Here is a 25,656-nt window from a genome sequence, read left to right on the forward strand (position 1 = left end):
CAAAATATTTTATTGTATCTAAAAAGCGACTGGTTTTAAGCATTTGATATCTGCTTAATATCAATGTTCACATCACATTCTATTTATATGAAGTTATATTTTTGATTTGCACAGCAATTCTACCTATAAAACCACCTTTGCTAGATTTAAGATACAATTTACATGCCTATTACATATGAAAATTTCAACCACAGCATTACCCACTAAATCTGTACATATTACTTTACAAGTAGCCTACTAAGCTTTAAAATACTTCAAAATGCTAGGTTAAAAGAAATCTCATAGGCATTCACCAAATTGTTTCAGCAAACCTATATCTTTTTGTTTTCTTTGAGCTTCCCCAAAGGTAATAATTCCTCCCATTATCCTAAGTAACTTGTCCCCACCCCTTAATTTTTTTTTCAATATTAGGTGCAATTCCTAAATCCCTTCACATTTAAACTATGTATCAAGAATCAGCTGTGTCTGTTCATTGTATTTCCAAACTATTAATCTTAACGCTTTAGTCTTTTGAGAATAAAAACCACTCTTAGAATATCTACTTATGAAATATTCTGTGAACATTGATTTAAAACTACTTCATTGATGGTTTTCTTCTCTTTAGATTACCACATCTCAATTTGAAATACTATTCCTTTCATAAAATCTTTTCATACAAAGTTAACTTTTAAAATTATCATAACTGCAACCTTAATTAACTATATAAGCTCTATTCTACATTTTTGTACAAGACAGTATAAAGAATATGCAAAGCTTAAAACCAGTAGAATAGATACCCTTCTTTTCATAACAATTTTGTCATTCTAATGTTTTGAAACAAATTCCTATTCGCTAAATTTAAGAAAAATAAATTTGATCTACTGCAAACAAGCATTAGGAATGTTATAGATGATCAGAATAATTATAATGTTGATATTTTGGAAAACAAAAATTAATTCAATAAACATTTCTAATACATATTCGATATGAAGTTTTGAGATTAAAGGTTACAAACATCTTGGGTAAAATAAAAAAAATTAAATAGTTCCAAAACAATCTAACCTTACTTTGAAACATGCATATTTATCTTATTGTGGATATAACATTGATTCTAAGATATATATGAGAGAGAGAGAGAGAGAGAGAGAGAGAGAGAGAGAGAGAGAGAGAGAGAGAGAGAGAGAGAGAGAGAGAGAGAGAGAGAGAGGTGTCTCAGACTTACATTGATAGAGAAAAAAAGGAATGTCTCAGACTTACTGAGAGAGAGAGAGAGAGAGAGAGAGAGAGAGAGAGAGAGAGAGAGAGAGAGAGAGTGTGTGTGTGTGTGTGTGTGTGTGTTTTAGCCTTCTAATGCTTAGCAATGCTATCTCAAGACCTTAAATACAGTGATTCCCTTGACAAATAATCCAAATTATTCTATTCACGACTTTCCTTGCTTCCCATTACACAAGATAAATGGATTAGTTGATCACAAAACAGCTAAGCCTCATTAATATACAAAAAGTTAAATCTTCACAGAACACTTGGTTCTCCCTTTGTTAAACTGAAATATATGAAAAATACTTTTAGTAGCAGCACTTTATTGAAATGTGTCATTATTGCAAGAGAAGACTGGTTCTCCCTTTGTTAAACTGAAATATATGAAAAATACTTTTAGTAGCAGCACTTTATTGAAATATGTCATTATTGCAAGAAGAAAGGAATTAAGAATTGTTTTAAAACATAAAACAAAACCATCAATGACTATTTCCTTTACTTCTATAGCATATTTATAATAGCAGTACTTATACATGTGTTGATTGCTAGAATATGATAAGCTATTCTTCCTTCCCCATATTAACCTCAAGAAAAGAACTGACTCAAAAACACTGCAAAGATGTGGCTAATCAGTGCCAAACTTTCTTCTTTTTTTAATAGCTACTATCTTAAGCAAGTGCACTAATACCTTTTAATAGAACATTGACCTACTGCAGATCTGACATTGTGTAAAAGAAAATCCAGTGATTTGCTAATAATTAAGAGAAGTCTCGAAAGAGTTGAAATGGTGTGTATATAGACAAAAATGAAATTATATACATAGCTGAAGCAATTAGTTGTAGGTTATATTCACATGCAATTGATGTACTTTAATATACAGATTGTAGAATGAATTTGAATCAATTGATAAAAAAGATGATTAATATAAATTTTCCTTCAGTCACACAGTTAGATAACTTGTTTGCAGTACTTTACACAAAATTACAAATAATATGACCTAGAAATATGTTTAGAGGTTCAAAGGAAATTGACATTGGATTTAACAGCTACCAAATGAAAATTGGAAACATGATCAGCAAATTTCTAAGAAGAAAGTCTTTCATCATTTATATTTGTTGGTCTTAATTGGTTTTTCATGTTCAATGTCATTTTACAAACAAATTTACAATACATATAAAATTAATCCATTTGACATTACCTATAATAATTCCGTCTAATTATTATAAAAGGGGTAATAGGAACCCATTATCATTGGGTATATTCGTATCCGGTAGCTAGTTTGCAAGCAACTAAATGAATGATTATGCTCGTTTAATATCAAATAATTAGGAAATTGCAATCTGCTGTTTAATCACAAAGTTGAAAAAGTTCACAAATGTTGATCTGGACCTAATCTGGCTGAAATTTTAGTCTTCTGGTAGCATTCTAAACGTTATAAATGTTGTCTGAGCAAAAACCTGGCAGTAATTTCAGTCTTCTGGGAGTGTTTAGAATTTCGGGTGTTTAGAATTAACTAGAAAAGTTAGTATCATATAGCTGCGTAAAATTAAAAACTAACTAAAATTAGCTTTATGCACACACCTTGTAAAAATAATGGCTTTAATAACTAAATTCACAAACTTCCAGAAACAAACACACTATAATAAACTTGAAACAATCTTGTTATATGACTGTTGTAAAAAATTATATCTATTTACTGTATCCTGACTATTTATTTTAATCTTCAATTAGTAATAAATACTGAACCTATGGGATATAAATGGAGTGACCATTGTAACACAAAACCCCCTAAAATCTCAAAAACTCAGGTCAAAACTCAATTGACAATTTCAAGATATCTTTAAATACCATAATGATATTTCTCATAGAGGAATATTAATACTCCAGAAAAGTTTGATGAGAGACTGGCAGCTTCAGACTCTCTGGCAGCTTCAGCTGAGATGATTTATCGGTGCTCCTTTTGCAATAAGAAACATTCCTGAAATTTTTTTCTGTAGTAAATCCCTGATTATTTGCTGCTGATCTTCTTGATGATAATACGAATATTTCACTGTATTTGCAGTTTCCTTTCCTGTTTAGAGCAGCAGGCTATAAATAATTTTCTTCTTTTGATGACTGTAGTCTGGAAAATAAATAAAAGATGTTAATTGTACAGATATATCAGTCTTATTCAAATATTTCACTGTGCACTTCAAGAATATATATTTTTAGTAAAATAATCTGTATGATAAACTATACATATAAAATATTCTAATGAATTAATTATAAGTGGAAATAATGAATACTATTGTAGACATGTCACTTGCCTTTATAATAACAAATATTACAAATGAGAGTACATCTGGTAAAGTGAAAAACTATTACCTCCTAAATCCTAACAAGAAAATACATCACTACAATAATCGAATAACCAGCCTCTGGTAACCCACTGACAAACAGAACTCCCCTTATCCTTCAACTTTCTTCAAGAGATACTCAATAAACCATAATTCATTGAATAAAATATTCTACCTTACACCACAGAGGATACCTGGTCAAACATGAACAATACTCATAAAATATGTAAAACAAAGGAATGTATAAATTCTCACCAAAATAGGGTTTACTGACACTAACAGTTTCAGGAGTAAATATTACTTAGTATACTAGAGTATATTGCTGTGCAAATGAATAAATTAGTGGTGTTTTCACTTTCCTATAAATAGATAAAATGCAACTTCTTAATTTCAGTAAGCAAATTATCATGTTCATAACAGAAATGACATAATAAATGATCAATATATTTTGTATGGATTCTCCATAAACTAACTCCAGCTATCCTATCATATTGATTAGTTCATCTAATTGGATTTTCTAGTTAACCTTCAATTAATGAACCTGCTTGTTCTACCAATCTTACTCGCCTTACCTATAAACATGTTCTACCAATCTTACTCGCCTTACCTATAAACAATGGTTAAACTTATCACACACAATAACTATCTTACCAGGTATTCTCAATATGTTCATTAATGAGCTTAGTCAATGTTATTGTTTTTTACTTACTGGGTACACTTCATCCATGGACTAATCTATCCAACATTATTAAACTGACAGCCTGGTCTTAGAGAATCCACATCTTTAACGTAAATAAACACAAAAATAATTTCTTTATGCAAATGTTTAACAAATGATCCCTTAAACCAATAAAAAATCTATCCAACCATACTCAATTATTTAATCCTGTCTTTATCCACCTGCAGCTGCCCTATCCTGCCTTTGTTTCTTGACTAATCAATCATGGTCTAATAGAAATTACTAATCTTACAAATTAATTATTGTTTTCAGTACAGTATTACAGTGTGTTAATATCACCAAATCTTTTTAAGAGTCAGCATGTATCCCAATTGCAAGCTTCTAGTATTTGGTTACTGTATATATTGTATCTAATGGGGAGGCCCCTAGAAAAGGTGGGGTAAACATCGGACACGGAAAAAACTCGCCTGGTCAGCTCACCGCGGCTGGCAGACATCCCACTAATGCGGTCGAAACAATAAGAAAAAAATATTAACCTTAGGTGCGTGGAACATCCGCACCCTCCAAGACGTGACGAACACCAACCGCCCGGAACGACATACAGCCCTCGTCTGCAAGGAGCTAGCCCACTTCAATGTTGATGTAGCGGCTCTTAGCGAGACCAGACTACCCGAAGAGGGCAACATCAGGGAAGCTGGAACAGGCTACACCATCTTCTGGAAAGGCAAGGCCCTAGAGGAGCCTCGCATCCACGGTGTCGGCTTCGCCATCCGTTCCCAGCTAGTGCAGCAGCACAACCTCGCTCCCAAGGCCATCAGTGAGCGCCTGATGACTGTCCGCATCCCCATCACGTGGGACAGACACCTCACCCTGATCTCTGTCTACGCCCCGACTATGACCTCAACCGATGATGACAAAGCTACCTTCTACACCCAGCTCGACCGCACCATCCAGGCAGTGCCCGCCAATGACAAGCTCGTTGTGCTTGGCGACTTTAATGCCCGAGTAGGCAAAGACCATCGCCTGTGGGAGGGAATCATCGGCCGCCATGGCATTGGAAATTGCAACGCCTATGGCCAACTCCTACTGGGTCTGTGTGCAGAACACCAACTTGCGGTAACCAACACCATCTTCCAGTTACCAAAACGACAAAAGACCACATGGAAACACCCACGGTCTAAACACTGGCACACCCTGGACTACGTCCTGACCAAAGCCAGAGACCGAGGAGACCTCCACATCACCCGATCCATGCCCGGAGCGGACAACTGCTGGACGGACCACAGACTCCTCATCTCCCGACTCTCCGTGACAACCCTACGACCACCCAGAAGGGCACCTGACAGCGTACCACACCAACGCTTTGATTGTAGTAAGCTCCGCAACCCACAGGTGGCACAGAACTACAAGGAGGCCTGCGAACAACACCTCGCAGACCCCGTGGGTCAGGCCACTGTTGAGCACCACTGGACCACCCTCAGAAACGCCATGGCCCGTGCCGCCGAGGAAACACTAGGCTACACCACCAAGAAACGGCAGGATTGGTTTGATGAGAATGATGCTACCATCTCTCTTCTCATTGAAACCAAACGACAAGCACGCCTGACTTTGGAAAACCAACCAACAGCAGCTAACAAATGTGCTCACAAGGTGGCTGAAGCTGGTTGCCAAAGAGGGATCCGTGAAGCCCAGAACACCTGGTGGCAAAGAAAAGCTGCAGAAATACAGAGTTTCGCTTACCAACGTGACCTTCGCAGCTTCTATGCAGCAACAAAGGAAATATTCGGTCCCACACGGTCATCAGTGGGCAGCCTGAAGGACGCGGATGGGGCCACGACCATCACTGACAGCGAGGACATCCTGGCCAGGTGGAGGTCTCACTTTGAGAACCTCCTCAATGACCAAGCAGACACCCCAGACGATCTCCTGCGAATGACCCCGCAGCATCCCGTCCGTCACTGGATGGCACTACCACCCTCCATCCATGACTTCAACAAGGCCCTGCAGCGCATGAAGCCAGGCAAAGCCCCAGGGCCAGACAACATCCCGTTGGAGCTCCTCACTCACGGTGGCCCCGGTTTGAGGAACCGTTTGATGCTCCTTATACTGAAAATATGGGAGACCAAGACCCTCCCCAGTGACTTCCGCGATGCAAACATCGTTACCATCTTCAAGAAGGGAGACAGGGAGAACTGTAACAACTACCGGGGAATATCCCTACTAAGCATCGCGAGTAAGATTTTCGCTCGGATTCTCCTTGACCGCCTCCTTATTCTCGCAGAAGACGTCCTGCCAGAGTCTCAGTGCGGCTTTCGACCTTCCCGCGGGACCATAGACATGATCTTCTGTGCGCGACAACTACAAGAGAAGAGCCTCGAACAACAACAGCCCATAATGTTCATCTTCTGGGATTTGAAAAAGGCCTTCGACAAAGTACCTCGACCTGCCATGTGGGCTGTCCTCAAAAGATATGGCTGCCCACCCGATTTTGTCAAGCTGGTGCGTGCCCTCCATGACGGAATGTTTGGGAGAGAGTGCCACCAAAACTCTCTTTCAGACCCATTCCCCATCAACGGCAGCCTGAAGCAGGGCTGTGTTCTGGCCCCAATGTGTTTTTCACTATACACCGCAGCAATGCTCAACAAGATTCCCCCAGACACACCCTCAGTCGACCTACGTTTCCGCAAGGAAGGAGGCGCTTTCAACCTCGCCAGACTCCGCGCCAGAACCAAGACCACCTAGTGTGCAGTGCGAGAACTGCAGTATGCTGACGACAATGCCACCCCAGGTCAGACGGCAGAGGACCTGCAGTCGTTAGCTGATGCATACAACTCTGCCTACGAACGTTTTGGGATGCAAGTCAACACAGATAAAACCAAGACCCTCGTCCAACATCCACCAGGACCGATGCTCCCAAACTTCAATACCACAGTGAATGACCAACCGTTAGAATAGGTGGACCAGTTCTCCTACCTAGGGAGCATCCTAACATCAGCTCCCACAAGCAAAAAGGACGTGGAGAACAGGATCAGGGCAGCCCACTCCGCCTTTGGCCGACTCAACTGCCGCGTATTTAACAACCACGCACTGACAATGACCACCAAAATAATGGTGTTCAGGGCAGTAGTCCTCTCCATGCTCCTGTATGCATGTGAAACATGGACGCTATATAGAAACGATATTAAAAACCTAGAACGCTTCCAACAAATGAAACTGAGGCAGATCTTGAAAATCCCCTGGGAGAGCCACACCACCAACATTGAAGTCTTAGAACGTGCCTCGCTGACCAGCGTGGAGGCCACCATCATCCACCACCGCCTCCGCTGGATAGGACACGTGCATAGGATGGATCCATCTAGGCTCCCAAAGAAAATATTCTACGGAGAACTGACCCAGGGCACCAGACCACGAGGAGCCCCGAAAATGCGCTATGAAGATCAACTAAAGCGCACCCTGGCTCTAACTGACATCGATCCTTCCTCATGGGAAGAAACAGCCAGGGACAGGAAAACCTGGAGGAGTACAGTACACCATGGCACCGTGGACTTCGAGGAGAGGAGGAGACAAAAGGAGGAGGCTAGGAGGAGAAGAAGGAGAGAGCGATTAGAACAGCCCCACCCACCACCTATCCTACCTTGTGAACACTGTCCGCGACTCTTCCACCACAGACTAGGACTTAACTGGCCAGACAGTATTGCATTGGACCCCTCTCTCTAGTCACGGCTTATTTTTTCTTTGCCTACACTTACACGGAATAGTCTGGCCTACTCTTTACATATTCTCGTCTTTCCTCATACATCTGACAACAATGAGATACTTAACACTTCTTCACCAAGGGGTTAATTTACTGCACTGCAATTTGTTCAGTGTACTTTCCTCTTGGTAAGGGTAGAAGAGACTCTCTAGCTATGGTAAGCAGCTCTTCTAGGAGAAGGACACTCCAAAATCAAACCATTGTCCTCTAGTCTTGGGTAGTGCCATAGCCTCTGTACCATGGTCTTCCACTGTCTTGGGTTAGAGTTCTCTTGCTTGAGGGTACACTCGGGCACACTATTCTATCTTATTTTTTTTTTTTCTTCCTCTTGTTTTTTTGAAATGGTGTGTTGGGCAGGCTTAATAGAAGGGCCATGGATGCCTGGTGGTTTATCAAGAGGTTGTCTTTTCCTTTTTCTGATTTTTTCTTCTCAAAACCATCCTTACTGTCCTCCCTTAAGTTGAAGTGGCTATCCTGGAGGGTATTTAGCCTTGCATGGTGTATCGGCTCCTCCATGTTGACCAGTTTTTCCGACTTTTTACTATAGTCTATGGATATCATCAATCACTTTTATTATTATTCTGTACATATTGTTTTTGTTTTAATTCTTGTTAATCTAGTTTTTAAGTATGATGTCTCTTTTTTATTTCTATTAATTCTTATGCTGTCTGGAGACATTGAGCGAAATCCGGGACCAGTACGTCCTAGATTTCGTCAATGTCGTCTTCTGTATTGCAATATTCGTGGTCTTCATGCAAATATCCGAGACCTTACAGTTGCGTCCAGACAGTATGATATTCTTTTGTGCTCAGAAACTTTGGTTTCTAATATGAGGCACTCATCTGAGTTCCTTATAACTGGTTTTAAGAAGCCAATAATGCTGAAACGTGATTCCATTCCTAGGGCCAGGGGAATGGCGGTGTATATTAGGACCGAGTACCCTGCTTCTCATAAGTCCTGCTATCAATGTGGATGTCATGAGATTCAGGTAATAAAAGTTTGTGGCAGGCATAACAACTTTTATTTGTGTTCAATCTACCGGAATCCAGACATGGATGATTCTATCTTTGATTGTCTTCTTACCATTATGGCTAAGATACAAGAAGATGATAGAAAGGCTTCGTTTGTCTTTATTGGTGATTTTAATGCTCACCATAGGGAGTGGTTGAGTTCTATCTCTCCTACCGATCGCCATGGCTTAAGAGCTTTAGATTTTGCTTCAGAATCAGGCTGTGAGCAAATCATAAATGAAGCTACTCACAGGTCTGGTAATTGCTTGGACCTCGTATACACTGACTCCCCTGGCGTTATAACTAGTAAGGTTGGTTCTCCAGTCGGGACTTCTGATCATGCCTTGATTTCATTATTAGTGAAGACTGAGCAGCCTGTCCCTGATATATCATATTCTTGTAAAATTTATATGAAATCCCAAGCAGACTGGAATGGGATTTTGCATGATCTTTTGTGCTTGAATTGGTCACAATTATATAATAGTGTAGATCCTGTTGTCCCTTTGAATGAGAATCTAGTCAACATAATTGATAGGCGTATCCCTTCTCGTGTGCTAAGGTACCGAATGAAGGACAAACCGTGGTTCAATGATGATTGTAGACGTGCTTATTTGGAGAAGCAGGAGGCCTATCACCTTTGGAAGGGTAACAGATCAGATTTGACCTGGAACAACTATACTCAGCTTCGAGCTTTTGCTCAGAGAGTTTATGCCTCAACTGAAAAGGAGTACAATTTAATCATAAAAGAAACCCTCTCTGGTACAACTCAGGAACATAAATGGTGGTCTACCCTTAAATCTGCACTCTTTGGTGTAGATGCAACAGTTCCTCCTTTACTTAAACCAGATGGCTCAGTCACTCACTGTCCAAAGGAAAAGGCAACCCTTTTGGCTGATGTTTTTGACAGTAAACAGAGTAATGAAAAACTTGAACTTCCTCATTCCTGTTTTCCTGAGGCTAAACTAACTAGTTTAGCTTTTCGATCTCGTGAGATTAAAGCTCTGTTGGTGGACCTTGATGCTTATGGAGGTGTAGACCCTAATGGTATTTTTCCTTTGTTTTTTATAAAGACAGCAGATTTCTTAGCTCCAAAGTTATCTGTTATTTTACGCAAGTTAGCAAGAAGAGGAGCTTTTAGCACTTGTTGGAGAATTGGTAATGTTACTCCTCTATGTAAATGTGTTTGTGGTAGCTCAAGTCCCACTGATTACCGCCCAATTTCCATAACTCCCATATTATCTAAAGTTTTTGAACGTCTTCTGGCAAAACGTCTTAATAGGTTTGCTGAAGGTAATCATCTATTCCCTAGTTTGCAATTTGGTTTTCGGAAAGGCCTTGGAGCATGTGATGCCCTTCTTACAATCTCCAATGCAGTACAGAAATCCCTTGATTGTGGTCGGGAAGTTCGTATGATTGGCCTTGATTTTAGTGCTGCCTTTGACCGTGTTAATCATGAGGCCCTTGTTTTCAAACTGAAACAGTTGGGAGTGGGTGGGTCGTTTCTTAGCATTATTATTGATTTTTTAAGTAGTAGATCTCAAAGAGTTGTTGTTGATGGGCACCATAGTGAGTATAGGAATGTGATATCCGGTGTTCCACAGGGTAGTGTTCTTGGCCCATTACTTTTCATACTATATACACATGACATGTGGTTTGGCCTAGAAAATAAGCTTGTTGCATATGCAGATGATGCTACTCTCTTTGCATCAATTCCATCCCCTGAATGTAGATCTGGGGTTGGTGAATCCCTTAATAGAGATTTAGCTAAAATTAGTGCATGGTGCAAATTATGGGGTATGAAGTTGAATCCTAACAAAACTCAAAGTATGATTGTAAGTAGGTCAAGGACGGTGGCTCCTCAACATCCGGATCTCAGTATTGATAATGTTTCTTTAAATTTGTATGACTCTTTCAAAATTTTAGGCGTGATTCTTGACAGCAAATTTACTTTTGAGAAACATATAAGGTCTGTGTCTTCTTCAATTGCACAAAAAATTGGCGTATTGAGAAAGTCTTTTAAGATATTCGGTGATCAATCTATTCTGAAGAAGTGTTTTAATTCTTTTATTCTACCTTGTTTTGAGTATTGTTCTCCTGTCTGGTCTTCAGCTGCTGATTCTCATCTTAATTTGTTGGACAGAAACTTGCGGTCTATTAAATTTCTTATTCCTGATCTAGATATTAATCTCTGGCACCGTCGATCAATTAGTTCATTATGCATGTTGCATAAGATTTTTCATAACTCTGACCATCCTTTACATTCAGATCTCCCTGGACAATTCTATCCTGTTCGTAATACTAGGCAGGCAGTTAATTCTAATAGCCAGGCCTTGTCCATCATAAGACTCAATACTACGCAGTACTCAAGAAGTTTTATTCCAGCTGTTACCAAGTTGTGGAATGATCTTCCTAATCGGGTTGTTGAATCAGTAGAACTTCAAAAGTTCAAAGTTGGAGCAAATGCTTTTTTGTTGACCAGACGGACATGAGTCTTTTTATAGTTTATATATGACATTTTTGTTGTTGACGTTGTTAATAGTTTATATATGATATATCTCTTTTGACATTACTTTTTTTAGAATAATTTATTGTTAATTTGTTCTCTTCAGTTATTTATTTCCTTATTTCCTTTCCTCACTGGGCTATTTTTCCCTATTGGAGCCCCTGGGCTTATAGCATCTTGCTTTTCCAATTAGGGTTGTAGCTTGGATAGTAATAATAATAATAATAATAATAATCAGACATAAGCACCCACCCCATAGATAGGAGGCTGAAGGCTAACGACAGAACCCAATACTCGGACAAGAGTGGGCGCCGACCACGAATAATTTGATATCAACCAATGGCTTAGGTTAAGCCATCCATCCTACAATCCTAAGAATCAATAAAAATATCATATGATCACGACTCAGTCTTTTAGTGCATTTATCTTAATGAATTGGAAGTATAGCTTTTACAGATTTCTGTATTGCTACTAAGAGGATTGTAAAGTATTTCATATAAACTCATCAGTAATAAAAATCATTTAATGAAACATGTAATGTTGCTTGGGTATACAACTAAGCTAAACAAATAAATAATTACCTAGAACAGCTATATAAATAGCTGTTACGTGTACTAAAGAGTTAAAATATCAAGTGAAAAATGTGTGGTCTAAGAAAAACCGTTTGCAACAAACTACTGTACAAATTTTTCTTCTTAATGAAAAGTGTACATGAGTGTTAACAGGTTGGGGAGACATGTTTATCCCAGAGTTTTCTCTCCCTTCAAAATATAAATTCTTCTTTAACTTTGAGATCCAGCAAGTGGAGATCTCACTCATAGGGGTCCAGCACGCGGTGATCCAATGCATGGAGATCTAGCACCACTACTCCCGATACAAAACCGAGTACTAGAAAAAGGTGTGAGAACACCTATTTTGGGTACCCAGCACCTCATATATATGCTTGCACATGTTTCCTTTGGTAAAAGAAAATTATCATCACTTACAGGTGGCTGGTCACTCTCTCCCATGGGGAAAGAAATGGTAGTCACGAGATTGTAACTTCTACTGGTCAAATTTCTTGGACTTCTTGAACAACTTTGTTGTTCTCCTCCTGGAAATAGCAAGGAAGGTTCCAGCAAAGTCAAAGCAAATGAAGAACTTGAAGTTTGCCTCAGAGGGTCGAATAGGTCGATGACGACCCTCTCATAAGGAAAGACAAGAACTCTGAAAAGACAGAGCAATCAGCTGTCTGTCCTTAACATCTTCCCGGGATCAGAAAGATATTGAAAGAAAGGGGACTGACAGTAACACTTCCCAACACACATGTCAGTAAAGTCTAAGAATTAACCCCTTCCTGAGGATTCGTTATTGATATCGACATACAGCCATACTAGCGAGGGAGACACCAAACGGTAATGCTGTCCAAATAGAACAAGGAAGAGTTGGCAAGATACCCACACTGCTATTCCACTTCTCCAGTTCACAGATATATCTGCAAAGCCTTCGTTCTTCTGAAAATACCTTGCACACGACATGTCAAAACTATTACTGCATATAAAAACAAAAAATCAAATCTTCCAGATGAGGATGATGGGAGTACATCTATATTCTCTGCTGGCTGAAAATGAAGTGAGTGCTCAGTGGCCTGTGGATGGCCAGGGCTTGGCCGCTACCCATCAGGAACTACCACCACCTTGTTAAAAGTTTAAAAGTTTTAAGATTTTTTAAAGTTTCACTGAAAGCATACTCCTATTAAAGGATGAGGGTTTGTATTTTTGTAGGGAAAAACATAAATTCTGCATCCACACAAATGGGCAGTGCATGATGGGTAACTAACCACCTTTAACCGAACACAATGAGGAGTGGCAATGGTGTCAGAAGCAAGAACATTACAGAAAAATTTTATTTTTATTAATAAAATAAATTTTTGAATATACTTACCCGGTGATTATATCAGCTGCAGCTCTGCTGCCCGACAGAAAAACTCTATGGTCAAAATACGCCAGCGATCGCTATGCAGGAGGGGGTGTACATCAACAGCGCCATCTGTCGAGCAGGTACTTAGTACTCCATGTAAACAAAGAACCAATTTTCTCCTCGGTCCACTGGGTCTCTATTGGGGAGGAAGGGAGGGTCCTTTAATATATAATCACCGGGTAAGTATATTCAAAAATTTATTTTATTAATAAAAATAACATTTTTCAATATTAAACTTAGCCGGTGATTATATCAGCTGATTCACACCCAGGGGGGTGGGTAGAGACCAGCAATACATGTTTACATTATTATGAGCTAAGTATTTTGTATTTCATTTTAGCAGTTATTCAAAATAACAAACAAAATAAATAAGTACCTGGTAAGGAAGTCGACTTGAACAATTACTCTGCCTTTTTAAGTACGTCTTCCTTACTGAGCCTCGCGATCCTCTTAGGATGCTGAGCGACTCCTAGGAGCTGAAGTATCAAGGGTTGCAACCCATACAAAAGGACCTCATCAAAACCTCTAATCTAGGCGCTTCTCAAGAAAAGAATTTGACCACCCGCCAAATCAACCAGGATGCGAAAGGCTTCTTAGCCTTCCGGACAACCCAAAAAACAACAATAAAAAACATTTCAAGAGAAAGATTAAAAAAGGTTATGGAATTAGGGGAATGTAGTGGTTGAGCCCTCACCCACTACTGCACTCGCTGCTACGAATGGTCCCAGGGTGTAGCAGTTCTCGTAAAGAGACTGGACATCTTTAAGATAAAAAGACGCGAACACTGACTTGCTTCTCCAATAGGTTGCGTCCATTATACTCTGCAGAGATCTATTTTGTTTAAAGGCCACTGAAGTTGCGACAGCTCTAACTTCATGTGTCCTTACCTTCAGCAAAGCATGGTCTTCCTCATTCAGATGGGAATGAGCTTCTCGTATCAACAGTCTGATATAATAGGAAACTGCATTCTTTGACATAGGTAAAGAAGGTTTCTTAATAGCACACCATAAAGCTTCTGACTGTCCTCGTAAAGGTTTAGTTCGTCTTAAATAGAACTTAAGAGCTCTAACAGGGCATAAGACTCTTTCTAGTTCATTTCCAACCAAATTAGAAAGGCTTGGAATATCGAACGATTTCGGCCAAGGACGAGAAAGTAGTTCGTTTTTGGCTAGAAAACCAAGCTAGCCGTTTCAGATGAAAATCCGATGTTCCTGCTGAAGGCGTGCATCTCACTGACTCTTTTAGCTGTTGCTAAGCAGACGAGGAAAAGAGTCTTTAAAGTGAGATCTTTAAAGGAGGCTGATTGTAGTGGCTCGAACCTTTCTGACATAAGGAATCTTAGTACCACGTCTAAATTCCAACCTGGTGTGGCCAAACGACGCTCCTTCGAGGTCTCAAAAGACTTAAGGAGGTCCTGTAGATCTTTGTTGTTAGAAAGATCTAAGCCTCTGTGACGGAAGACTGCTGCCAACATGCTTCTGTAACCTTTGATCGTGGGAGCTGAAAGAGATCTTTCCTTCCTCAGGTATAATAGGAAGTCAGCTATTTGGGTTACAGAGGTACTGGTTGAGGATACTGATACCGACTTGCACCAGCTTCGGAAGACTTCCCACTTCGACTGGTAGACTCTAAGAGTGGATGTCCTCCTTGCTCTAGCAATCGCCCTGGCTGCCTCCTTCGAAAAGCCTCTAGCTCTCGAGAGTCTTTCGATAGTCTGAAGGCAGTCAGACGAAGAGCGTGGAGGCTTGGGTGCACCTTCTTTACGTGTGGCTGACGTAGAAGAGTTCTGGGAACGTCCCCCAGCCATTGAAGTACCTCGGTGAACCATTCTCTCGCGGGCCAGAGGGGAGCAACTAACGTCAACCTTGTCCCTTCGTGAGAGGCGAACTTCTGCAGTACCTTGTTGACAATCTTGAACGGGGGGAATGCATAAAGGTCTAGATGGGACCAATCCAGTAGGAAAGCATCTATATGAACTGCTGCTGGGTCCGGGATTGGCGAGCAATAATTTGGGAGCCTCTTGGTCATCGAGGTTGCAAAGAGATCTATGGTAGGTTGGCCCCATGTGGCCCATAGTCTCTTGCATACATTCTTGTGTAGGGTCCATTCTGTTGGGATGATTTGACCCTTCCGACTGAGGCGGTCCGCCATGACACTCATGTTGCCTTGAATGAACCTCGTTACTAGAGACAGGTTTAGATCTCTTGACCAGGTGAGGAGGTCCCTTGCGATCTCGTACAACGTCATAGAATGGGTCCCTCCTTGCTTGGAGATGTACGCCAAGGCCGTGGTGTTGTCTGAGTTCACCTCCACCACCTTGCCTAGAAGGAGGGACTTGAAGCTTTTCAAGGCCAGATGAACTGCCAGTAGCTCCTTGCAGTTGATATGTAACGTTCTTTGATCCGAGTTCCAAGTTCCCGAGCATTCCCGACCGTCTAATGTCGCACCCCAGCCCGTGTCCGATGCGTCCGAGAAGAGAACGTGGTTGGGGGTCTGAACAGCCAGGGGCAGACCCTCTCTGAGGTAGATGTTGTCCTTCCACCAAGTCAGTGATGACTTCATCTTCTCGGAAATGGGGATCGAGACCGCTTCTAGCGTCTTGTCCTTTCTCCAGTGAACAGCTAGGTGAAATTGAAGGGGACGGAGGTGCAGTCTCCCTAACGCAATGAACTGGTCCAGTGATGAAAGCGTCCCTATCAGACTCATCCACTGTCTGACTGAACATCGGTCCTTCTTTAGCATGTTCTGGATGCATCCTTGGGCTTGACTTATTCTGGGGGCCGACGGAAAAGCCCGAAAAGCTTGACTGTGAATCTCCATCCCTAAGTACACTATGGTTTGGGATGGGACCAGTTGGGACTTTTCCATATTGACCAGGAGACCCAATTCCTTGGTCAGATCTAGAGTCCACTTTAGATTCTCCAGACAGCGACGACTGGAAGAAGCTCTTAGAAGCCAGTCGTCCAAATAGAGGGAGGCTCTGATGTCTGCTAAATGCAGGAATTTGGCAATATTCCTCATCAGTTTCGTAAAGACAAGAGGCGCTGTGCTTAGGCCAAAGCACAGGGCTTGAAATTGGTAGACAACCTTCCCGTAAACGAACCTTAGAAAAGGTTGGGAATCTGGGTGGATGGGGACATGAAAGTAAGCGTCCTTTAGATCTAAAGAGACCATCCAGTCTTCCTTCCTGACCGCTGCTAGAACCGACTTTGTCGTCTCCATGGCGAACGTCTGCTTTGTGACAAAGACATTAAGAGCACTGACGTCTAGCACCGGTCTCCACCCTCCTGTCTTCTTTACCACTAAGAAGAGACGGTTGTAGAAGCCCGGGGATTGATGGTCCCGGACTTTGACTACCGCTCCCTTTTCTAGTAAGAGAGACACCTCTTGCTTCAAAGCTAGTCTCTTGTCCTCCTCTCTGTACCTGGGCGAGAGGTCGATGGGAGACGTTGCTAGAGGGGGTTTGCGTACAAATGGGATCTTGTACCCTTCTCTGAGCAACTTCACAGATTGTGCATCTGCGCCCCTGTTCTCCCAGGACTGCCAGTAGTTCTTGAGTCTGGCTCCCACTGCTGTCTGAAGAAGGTGGCAGTCAGACTCTGCCTTTAAAGGACTTGGTACCTTTCTTCTTAATCCCACGTCTCCCTTCGGCACGAGCACCTCCTCTGCTGGAGGCTCTGCCACGAAAGGGCGGAATAAATCTGGACGCTGGAGTGTCCATCCTGGGTCTAGACACGGTAGGCAAAGGGGTGACTTTGCGGGCAGATGACGCAACCAGGTCATGCGTGTCTTTTTGAATCAAGGAGGCAGCAATCTCCTTGATCAACTCCTCTGGGAAAAGGCACTTCGAGAGAGGAGCAAACATAAGTTCCGATCTCTGACATTGCGTTACTCCAGCTGACAAGAAGGAGCAAAGGTTTTCCCGTTTCTTGAGGACCCCGGAAACGAACGAAGCCGCAAGCTCACTGGAACCGTCCCGTATGGCCTTGTCCATGCAGGACATAATGAGCATGGAAGTTTCCTTGTCAGAAGGTGAGGTCTTCCTGCTCAACGCTCCCAAACACCAATCCAAAAAGTTAAAAACCTCGAAGGCTCTGAACACTCCTTTCATCAGGTGGTCTAAGTCTGAAGGAGTCCAACAAATCTTGGAGCGTCTCATGGCTAGCCTGCGGGGAGAGTCTACTAGACTTGAGAAGTCGCCCTGGGCAGAGGCAGGAACTCCCAAGCCGAGAACTTCTCCCGTGGCATACCAGACGCTCGATCTGGAAGCGAGTTTCGCAGGGGGAAACAAGAATGCTGTCTTCCCAAGGTGCTTTTTGGACTGCATCCATTCTCCCAACACTCTTAAAGCTCTCTTAGACGAGCGGGCGAGGACGAGCTTCGTAAAGGCAGGCGCGGATGACTGCGTGCCTAAAGCGAACTCAGATGGAGGAGAGCGTGGGGCTGCAGAAACAAACTGATCAGGATACATCTCCTTGAACAGTGCAAGAACTTTCCTAAAGTCCAAGGAGGGAGGCGTGGTCTTGGGTTCGTCGATGTCCGTATGCGGGTCGTCAAAGTGTGCAGCGTCGTCATCATCAGAGAGTCCATCGTCTGAATACTGAGGAGGAAGCGGCAAAGGAGTAGGAATTGGCTGTTCAGCTGAGTCCGGCAGCACGGGTGCATGCGTGACTGCACTGGACGCAACGTCATGGAACTGTTGGCCAGTCTGTGAGCTGGCAACAGCCATAGCAGCGCGGGGGCGCAAAGCGTCTACTCCTGACTGTCTAGTCTGCTGTGGGCGAGTAGTGGTAACCACACTGGGTTGCGGAGGTTGACGCACCGCGTCAAAACAAAACAACTTAGGTTGTTGTTGTAACTCGCGAACGTCAACGGAGGGTTCCGTGCGTCGCTGAACGTCAACATGCGGCTGGCAGGGTACACTGCGCATGGGTGGCGGGACTCTCAAAGCTGGAGTGCGGGAGAAGGTAGCCTCAGCGCCCACTGGACGCACAACCGTGGGTGGTTGTAGGCTAACGGGTGGTGCAGCGTCAACCTTCTCCGCACGAAAGTTCTGCATTAATGACGTTAACTGCGTCTGCATGGTCTGCAGCAAAGACCACTTAGGATCTACAGTAGCAGGTGCGGCAACAGACGGTGTTAATGCCTGATGCGTTACCGCTTTGCCTCTCTTAGGAGGTGTGCAGTCATCGGAAGACTGCAGCGAGTCCGAACTGACCCAGTGGCTACAACTGGGCCGTTGGACTTGCGCGGAAGGGACCGACTTGCGTTTAAGAGGCCGTGAGACCTTGGTCCATTGTTTCTTTCGAGAAACATCTTCCGCAGACGAGGAATAAATGGGCTCTCTCGTCTTCTTGTGGGTGGGGCGATCTTGGTAAGATACGTCCGAAACCACGGAGGGAACGTCTGTCCGCTGATTAAAGCCTGTCGAACCCTTTGGTCGTACGACATTGCTTCTCCCCTGGGCTTGGGAGCTTGCAAGAGGTCCCGGACTGGGAGGACGACAGGCACGAACAGACGCACCCTCAAGCGCAACACTAACACTTTCCACAACACTACCACTCACTTTGTCACTACCCACTGCACTCTTGCACTTCAACTCCTTGACGTCTGCCATGAGTTGGTTACGGTCACTCGCCAATGACTCGACTCTCTCACCCAGAGCCTGGATGGCACGCATCATATCTGCCATCGAAGGTTGTTGAGTGCTAGAAGGGGGATCAGGAGCAACCACTACAGGGGAAGGAATAGGTTGTGGGGCATGAGGAGAGGAAATATCAACGGAGCGAGATGAACTTCTCCTGACTCTATCTCTCTCTAGCCTACGTGAATATTTCAGGAATTCGAGAAAATCGAATTCCGAAAGCCCAACGCATTCCTCACATCGATATTCCAATTGACAGGTTTTATCCCGACAATTGGAACAAACGGTGTGCGGATCGATAGAGGCCTTCGGAAGACGCCTTGAACAGTCCCTAGCACTACACTTTCTGTATTTAGGGACTTGAGAAGGGTCAGCCATCTTGAATTAGTCAAAGGGGAATTCAAAATCTATCCAAAGTCGTCAACAAATAATCCAAAAATCAATAAAAGAATGCAAGGATGTATTGAAGATAACCTCTGCAAAGCGAAAGCTAATAACTAGAAATGTGTACTTCACCAAAATCTGTGAAAACCAATCCAGTAAGCAACAGCGAATTTAGTAGGTCTTGCCGGTGGCACGACAGAGAGAAAATTGGTTCTTTGTTTACATGGAGTACTAAGTACCTGCTCGACAGATGGCGCTGTTGATGTACACCCCCTCCTGCATAGCGATCGCTGGCGTATTTTGACCGTAGAGTTTTTCTGTCGGGCAGCAGAGCTGCAGCTGATATAATCACCGGCTAAGTTTAATATTGAAAAACTGCCATAATACCATAGTAGTGTGTTAATAGTTCTGGCAAAGAACAGCAACAATAGACTCCAAAAGTAACAAGTTTACCAAATAATATCTGGGGGCTAGTATTTTAGTGTTGTCTATCACAAATCTCTTCAAGGTTATAAATGGTTACAGCATATTATCTCTAAAAGATCATTAAATTTGAAAGTTTTATTCATAGCAATATTATAATGCACAAATATCATCATATAGCTTACCCTTCAAGTTCTTGGTAACTATTCTTCCACTCTGCCATTCTATGCACTATAATTTCCCAGCTTGGAGATTGCCACTCTATTTTCCTTTTAATCTTGGTGCACACCATTGCTTACATTTAAGAATCTGGCCTCTATAGCCCAGGGCTGGGCCCTGTGAGGCGATTAAATACCAGAGTGAATCGAAGGGGGAAATCCTACATTTAGACATTAGAAAAAGGCAGACAGCAAAATGTAAGAAAGGAAACAATGAGAGTTAAGGCAGAAAGATATACAGCAACACACCTAGGGGCACTGGGAACGTGGCAAAAACTTAATACCTCATGTACCCAATGTGAGGTGCACTGATGAGACTAATCCCCCTACAGGGACGTAGCACAAAGCAATGATACTATACTGTACTTCACTAGCCTGGAAGCTATCAAATAAGTCCTATGAGTAAAGTACGACTAAGGTTAGTACCAGCATGTAGATGTTAAATTCCAACTTTGCCTTATTAATGAGTGAGGAGAACATGGGGTTCAGTTAAGACCTGTAGGACTTATTTGTTGCTAGATTCATGACCTTAGTTTTAGTTTTCGTGCTTCTGACATCGACTCACTGCCTGATACAGTAACTATGCTTCCTCATTGGCACTCCCTGTTCATGTGGACACCCTAAATAAAACAAAAAATGATATTTTGATTATAAAATAAATTTTTGAATATACTTACCCGGTGAATATATAATAGCTGACGTCTCCGGCGGCTCGACAGAAAAACATAAAAACTCGCGAGCGATCGCTATGAAGGTTGCGGGTGTGCCCACCAGCGCCAAATATCGGCCAGATACTGCATATACATGTAAACAGCTCCAGTTCTTTTCATCCCGCTGGGTCTCTATCGGGGAGGAAGGGGGGGCCTTTAATTTATATATTTTATAATCAAAATATCATTTTTAAATATTTAACTTAGCCGGTGAATATATAATAGCTGATTCACACCCATGGTGGTGGGTAGAGACCAGTATTAATACAGTTTACAGCGTATATGCTTAGAGTTTTTGACAGTTATATAACAAAACCCAAATATATATAGGTACCTGGTAAGGAAGTTGACTTAGACGATTACTCTGTCTTGTTAGTCTGTCTTCCTCACGAAGCCCAGCCATCCTCTTAGGATGCTGAAAGACTCCCAGGAGCTGAAGTATCAAGGGCGGCAACCCATACAACAGGACCTCATCAAACCCCTAATCTGGGCGCTCTCAAGAAATGACATTTGACCACCCGCCAAATCAATCAGGATGCGAAAGGCTTCTTAGCCTTCCGTACAACCCAAAAACAAGATTAAAAACATTTCAAGAGACAGATTAAAAGGATATTGGAATTAAGGGAATGTAGTGGTAGAACCCTCACCCACTACTGCACTCGCTGCAACGAATGGACCCAGTGTGTAGCAGTCCTCATAAAGAGTCTGGACATCTTTTAAGTAAAATGACGCGAATAGCGACTCGCTTCTCCAAAAGGTTGCGTCCATAATACTTCGCAGAGATCTATTTTGCTTAAAGGCCACGGAAGTTGCTATAGCTCTTACTTCGTGCGTCTCAACTTTAAGCAAGCATCGGTCTTTTTCATTCAAGTGAGAATGAGCCTCTCGGATTAAAAATCTGATAAAATATGACAAAGCATTCTTTGACATAGGTAATGATGGTTTCTTAACTGAGCACCATAAGGCCTCAGATCCACCTCGTAAGGACTTAGTACGAGCTAAGTAGAACTTAAGAGCTCTAACTGGACACAGTACTCTTTCAAGTTCGTTGCCTACGATCTCTGACAGGCAAGGTATATCAAAAGACTTAGGCCAAGGACGAGAAGGCAATTCATTTTTGGCTAGGAAACCAAGTTGAAGTGAACATGTGGCTTTCTCTGTGGAAAAGCCGATGTTCTTGCTGAAGGCATGAATTTCACTGACCCTTTTAGCCGAAGCCAAGCACACTAGGAAAAGTGTCTTGAGGGCGAGATCCTTCAGGGAGGCTGAATGTAATGGCTCAAACCTGTCTGACATCAGGAACCTTAGGACCACGTCTAAGTTCCATTCAGGAGTTGCCATACGACGTTCCTTAGAGGTCTCGAAAGACTTAAGGAGATCTTGGAGATCTTTATTATTGGAAAGATCTAAGCCTCTATGTCTAAAGACCGAAGCCAACATGCTCCTGTAGCCCTTAATAGTGGGTGCTGAGAGGGAGCGAACATTTCTCAGATGTAAAAGAAAATCTGCGTTTTGGGCTACAGAGGTACTGGAGGAGGACACAGATGCTGACTTGCACCAGTCTCGAAAGACTTCCCACTTCGACTGGTATACTCTGATGGTAGAAGCTCTCCTAGCTCTCGCAATCGCACTGGCTGCCTCCTTCAAAAAGCCTCAAGCTCTTGAGAGTCTTTCGATAGTCTGAAGGCAGTCAGACGAAGCGCGGGGAGGCTTTGATGAACATTCTTTACGTGGGGCTGACGTAAGAGATCTACCCTTAGAGGAAGACTCCTTGGAATGTCTACCAGCCATTGAAGTACCTCGGTGAACCACTCTCTCGCGGGCCAGAGGGGAGCAACCAACGTCAACCTTGTCCCTTCGTGAGAGGCGAACTTCTGCAGTACCTTGTTGACTATCTTGAATGGTGGGAATGCACATAAGTCCAGGTGAGACCAGTCCAGTAGAAACGCGTCTATGTGGATCGCGTCTGGATCTGGGACTGGTGAGCAATAGATTGGTAACCTTTTGGTCAACGCGGTGGCAAAGAGGTCTATGGTGGGTTGACCCCAAGTCGCCCAAAGACTCTTGCACACGTCCTTATGGAGGGTCCATTCCGTGGGTATCACCTGACCCCTCCGACTGAGACAGTCTGCCAAGACGTTCAAGTCCCCCTGTATGAATCTCGTCAACAGGGAGATGCCTCGATTTTTTTACCATATGAGAAGGTCCCTTGCGATCACGTACAGCGTGTGGGAGTGAGTGCCTCCTTGCTTGGAGATGTACGCCAAAGCTGTGGTGTTGTCTGAGTTGACCTCTACCACTTTGTTTCGAAGAATGCTTTCGAATTTCATCAAGGCCAAGTGGACTGCTAATAGCTCCTTGCCGTTGATGTGCATGCTCTTCTGAACTGAGGTCCACAGACCCGAGCATTCCCGACCGTCCAGGGTCGCACCCCAACCCAAATCCGACGCGTCTGAGAACAACACGTGGTTTGGGTTCTTGACTGCTAGGGACAGGCCCTCTCTCAGACTGATATTGCTGTCCCACCAGTTCAGGCATGCTTTTACTGGTTCGGAGACTGGGAGTGATACCGTCTCTAAAGTCTTGCCCTTGTTCCAGTGAGAGACTAAATGGAACTGGAGAGCCCGAAGGTGCAGTCTCCCTAGCGAGACAAACTGCTCCAGGGATGAGGGAGTCCCTACGAGACTCATCCAACTCCTGACTGAACAACGTTCTCTTTTCAGCATTAGTTGGACTTTGAGCAGGGCTTGTTCTATTCGGGTGGCAGACGGAAAAGCTCGAAAAACTAGACTGCGAATCTCCATCCCCAAATATAGAATAGTCTGGGATGGGATCAGTTGGGACTTTTCTAAGTTGACCAAAAGTCCCAACTCCTTGGCCAGACCCAACGTCCAATGTAGATCCTGCAGACAGCGATGACTGGACGATGCTCTGAGAAGCCAGTCGTCCAAGTACAGGGAGGCTCGGATTCCCGATAGATGAAGGAATTTTGCCACATTCCTCATGAGCCTCGTAAACACGAGAGGAGCAGGACTGAGGCCGAAGCACAGCGCTCGAAACTGGTACACCACATTCCTGTAAACAAACCTCAGAAACGGTTGGGAATCCGGGTGTATAGGAATGTGGAAGTACACATCTCGCAGGTCGAGAGAGACCATCCAGTCTCCCTCTCTGACCGCTGCTAAGACGGACTTCGTGGTCTCCATCGTGAATTTTGTTTTCGTAACAAAAACGTTGAGCGCACTGACGTCTAGCACTGGTCTCCAAACTCCTGTATGCTTTGGGACTAGGAAGAGACGGTTGTAAAACCCCGGTGATTGAAGGTCCGAGACTTTCACCACCGCTCCCTTCTCTAGCAACAGACACACTTCTTGATGAAGGGCTTGTCTCTTTGACTCCTCTCGATACCTGGGAGAGAGGTCTATGGGAGTTGTCACTAGAGGAGGTTTGCGTACAAACGGAATTTTGTACCCCTCTTTGAGCAACAGAACAGACTCTTGGTCTGCACCCCTCTTCTCCCAGGCCTGCCAGAAGCTGTTCAATCTGGCCCCTACCGCTGTCTGAGGCCGTGGGCAGTCAGACTCTGCCACGGGAGGACTTGGCTCCTCTCTTCTTACCTCTTTCCCTCGGCACGAGAGCCTCCCCTGCTGGGAGCTCTGCCACGAAAGGGCGGGATAAATCTAGACGCAGGAGTCTTGATCCTGGGTCTCACAGCAAAGGATGAAGAAGGAGCTCCCTTGCGAGCAGAGGACGCCATCAGGTCATGTGTGTCCTTCTGCACAAGCGAAGCAGCTATATCCTTAACAAGCTGTTGTGGAAACGAGGCAGCCGATAAGGGAGCAAAGAGCAGTTCCGATCTCTGACAGGGAGTAACTCCTGCTGAAAGGAAAGAGCAAAGGGTTTCTCTCTTCTTCAAGACTCCCGACGTAAAGGTGGAGGCGAGCTCATTGGAGCCATCGCGGATGGCTTTGTCCATACAGGACATGATAAGTAAGGATACATCTTGGTCGGCAGACGAGATTTTCCTACTTAATGCTCCTAAAGACCAATCAAGAAAGTTAAAAACTTCAAAGGCCCTGAATACGCCTTTAAGTAGATGGTCAAGGTCCGAGGAGGACCAACAAATCTTCGAGCGTCTCATGGCCAGGCGACGGGGAGAGTCTATGAGGCTTGAGAAGTCACCCTGGGCAGAGGCAGGGACTCCCAAGCAGAGAACTTCTCCCGTGTCATACCAGACGCTCGATCTGGAAGCAAGCTTAGAAGGTGGGAAGGCAAAGGCCGTCTTCCCCAAACTCCTCCTGGTATCCAACCAGTCGCCTAGAAGACGTAAAGCCCTCTTAGAAGAGCGAGAAAGCACTAGCTTAGTAAAGGCAGGCTTGGTAGCAGCTAAGCCTAGAGCAAACTCAGACGGAGGCGAACGAGGAGCAACAGCAACAAAATGATCTGGAAAAAGATCCTTGAAAATCATCATGATCTTCTTAAATTCCATCGAAGGTTGAACAGCCTTAGGTTCTTCTACATCTGACAAAACGTCCAAAGGATTATCATCAGGATGAGGATCAGCAACGTCCTCATCTGAAGGAACCTCGTCCGACAACTGATGAGTCTCAAGCAAGGGAGAGACCTGCCTTGGTGGCAATGCTTGACAAGCAGAGTCCACACGCACAGGAGCATCAGTAGCAGTCCAGGACGCTACGTCATGTAACTGCTTAACGGACTGACTAGCAACAACAACAGGAGCGGGAGGACGCTCGACGTCAACTCGAGGCTGCCTTGACTGCCTAGATTGAGCAGTCAAAA

The 25,656-nt window shown here is 43.5% G+C and overlaps 1 long non-coding RNA gene across 1 annotated transcript in view; it reads right to left on the reverse strand.

Moving 5' to 3' along the window:
• Nucleotides 1-3,241: 3,241 nt before the first annotated feature.
• Nucleotides 3,242-25,656, reverse strand: part of LOC137634603 (uncharacterized) — a 43,059-nt gene continuing 20,644 nt past the window's right edge. The window contains exons 2-3 of the long non-coding RNA XR_011042539.1: nt 20,114-20,766; nt 3,242-3,358 (exon numbers count right to left, since the gene is read on the reverse strand). This is a non-coding gene — a long non-coding RNA (uncharacterized lncRNA). The remainder of the gene's footprint in view (nt 3,359-20,113; nt 20,767-25,656) is intronic.

This window comes from Palaemon carinicauda, chromosome 45 (assembly GCF_036898095.1).
Source record: "Palaemon carinicauda isolate YSFRI2023 chromosome 45, ASM3689809v2, whole genome shotgun sequence".
Classification (NCBI taxonomy): Eukaryota; Metazoa; Arthropoda; class Malacostraca; order Decapoda; family Palaemonidae; genus Palaemon; species Palaemon carinicauda.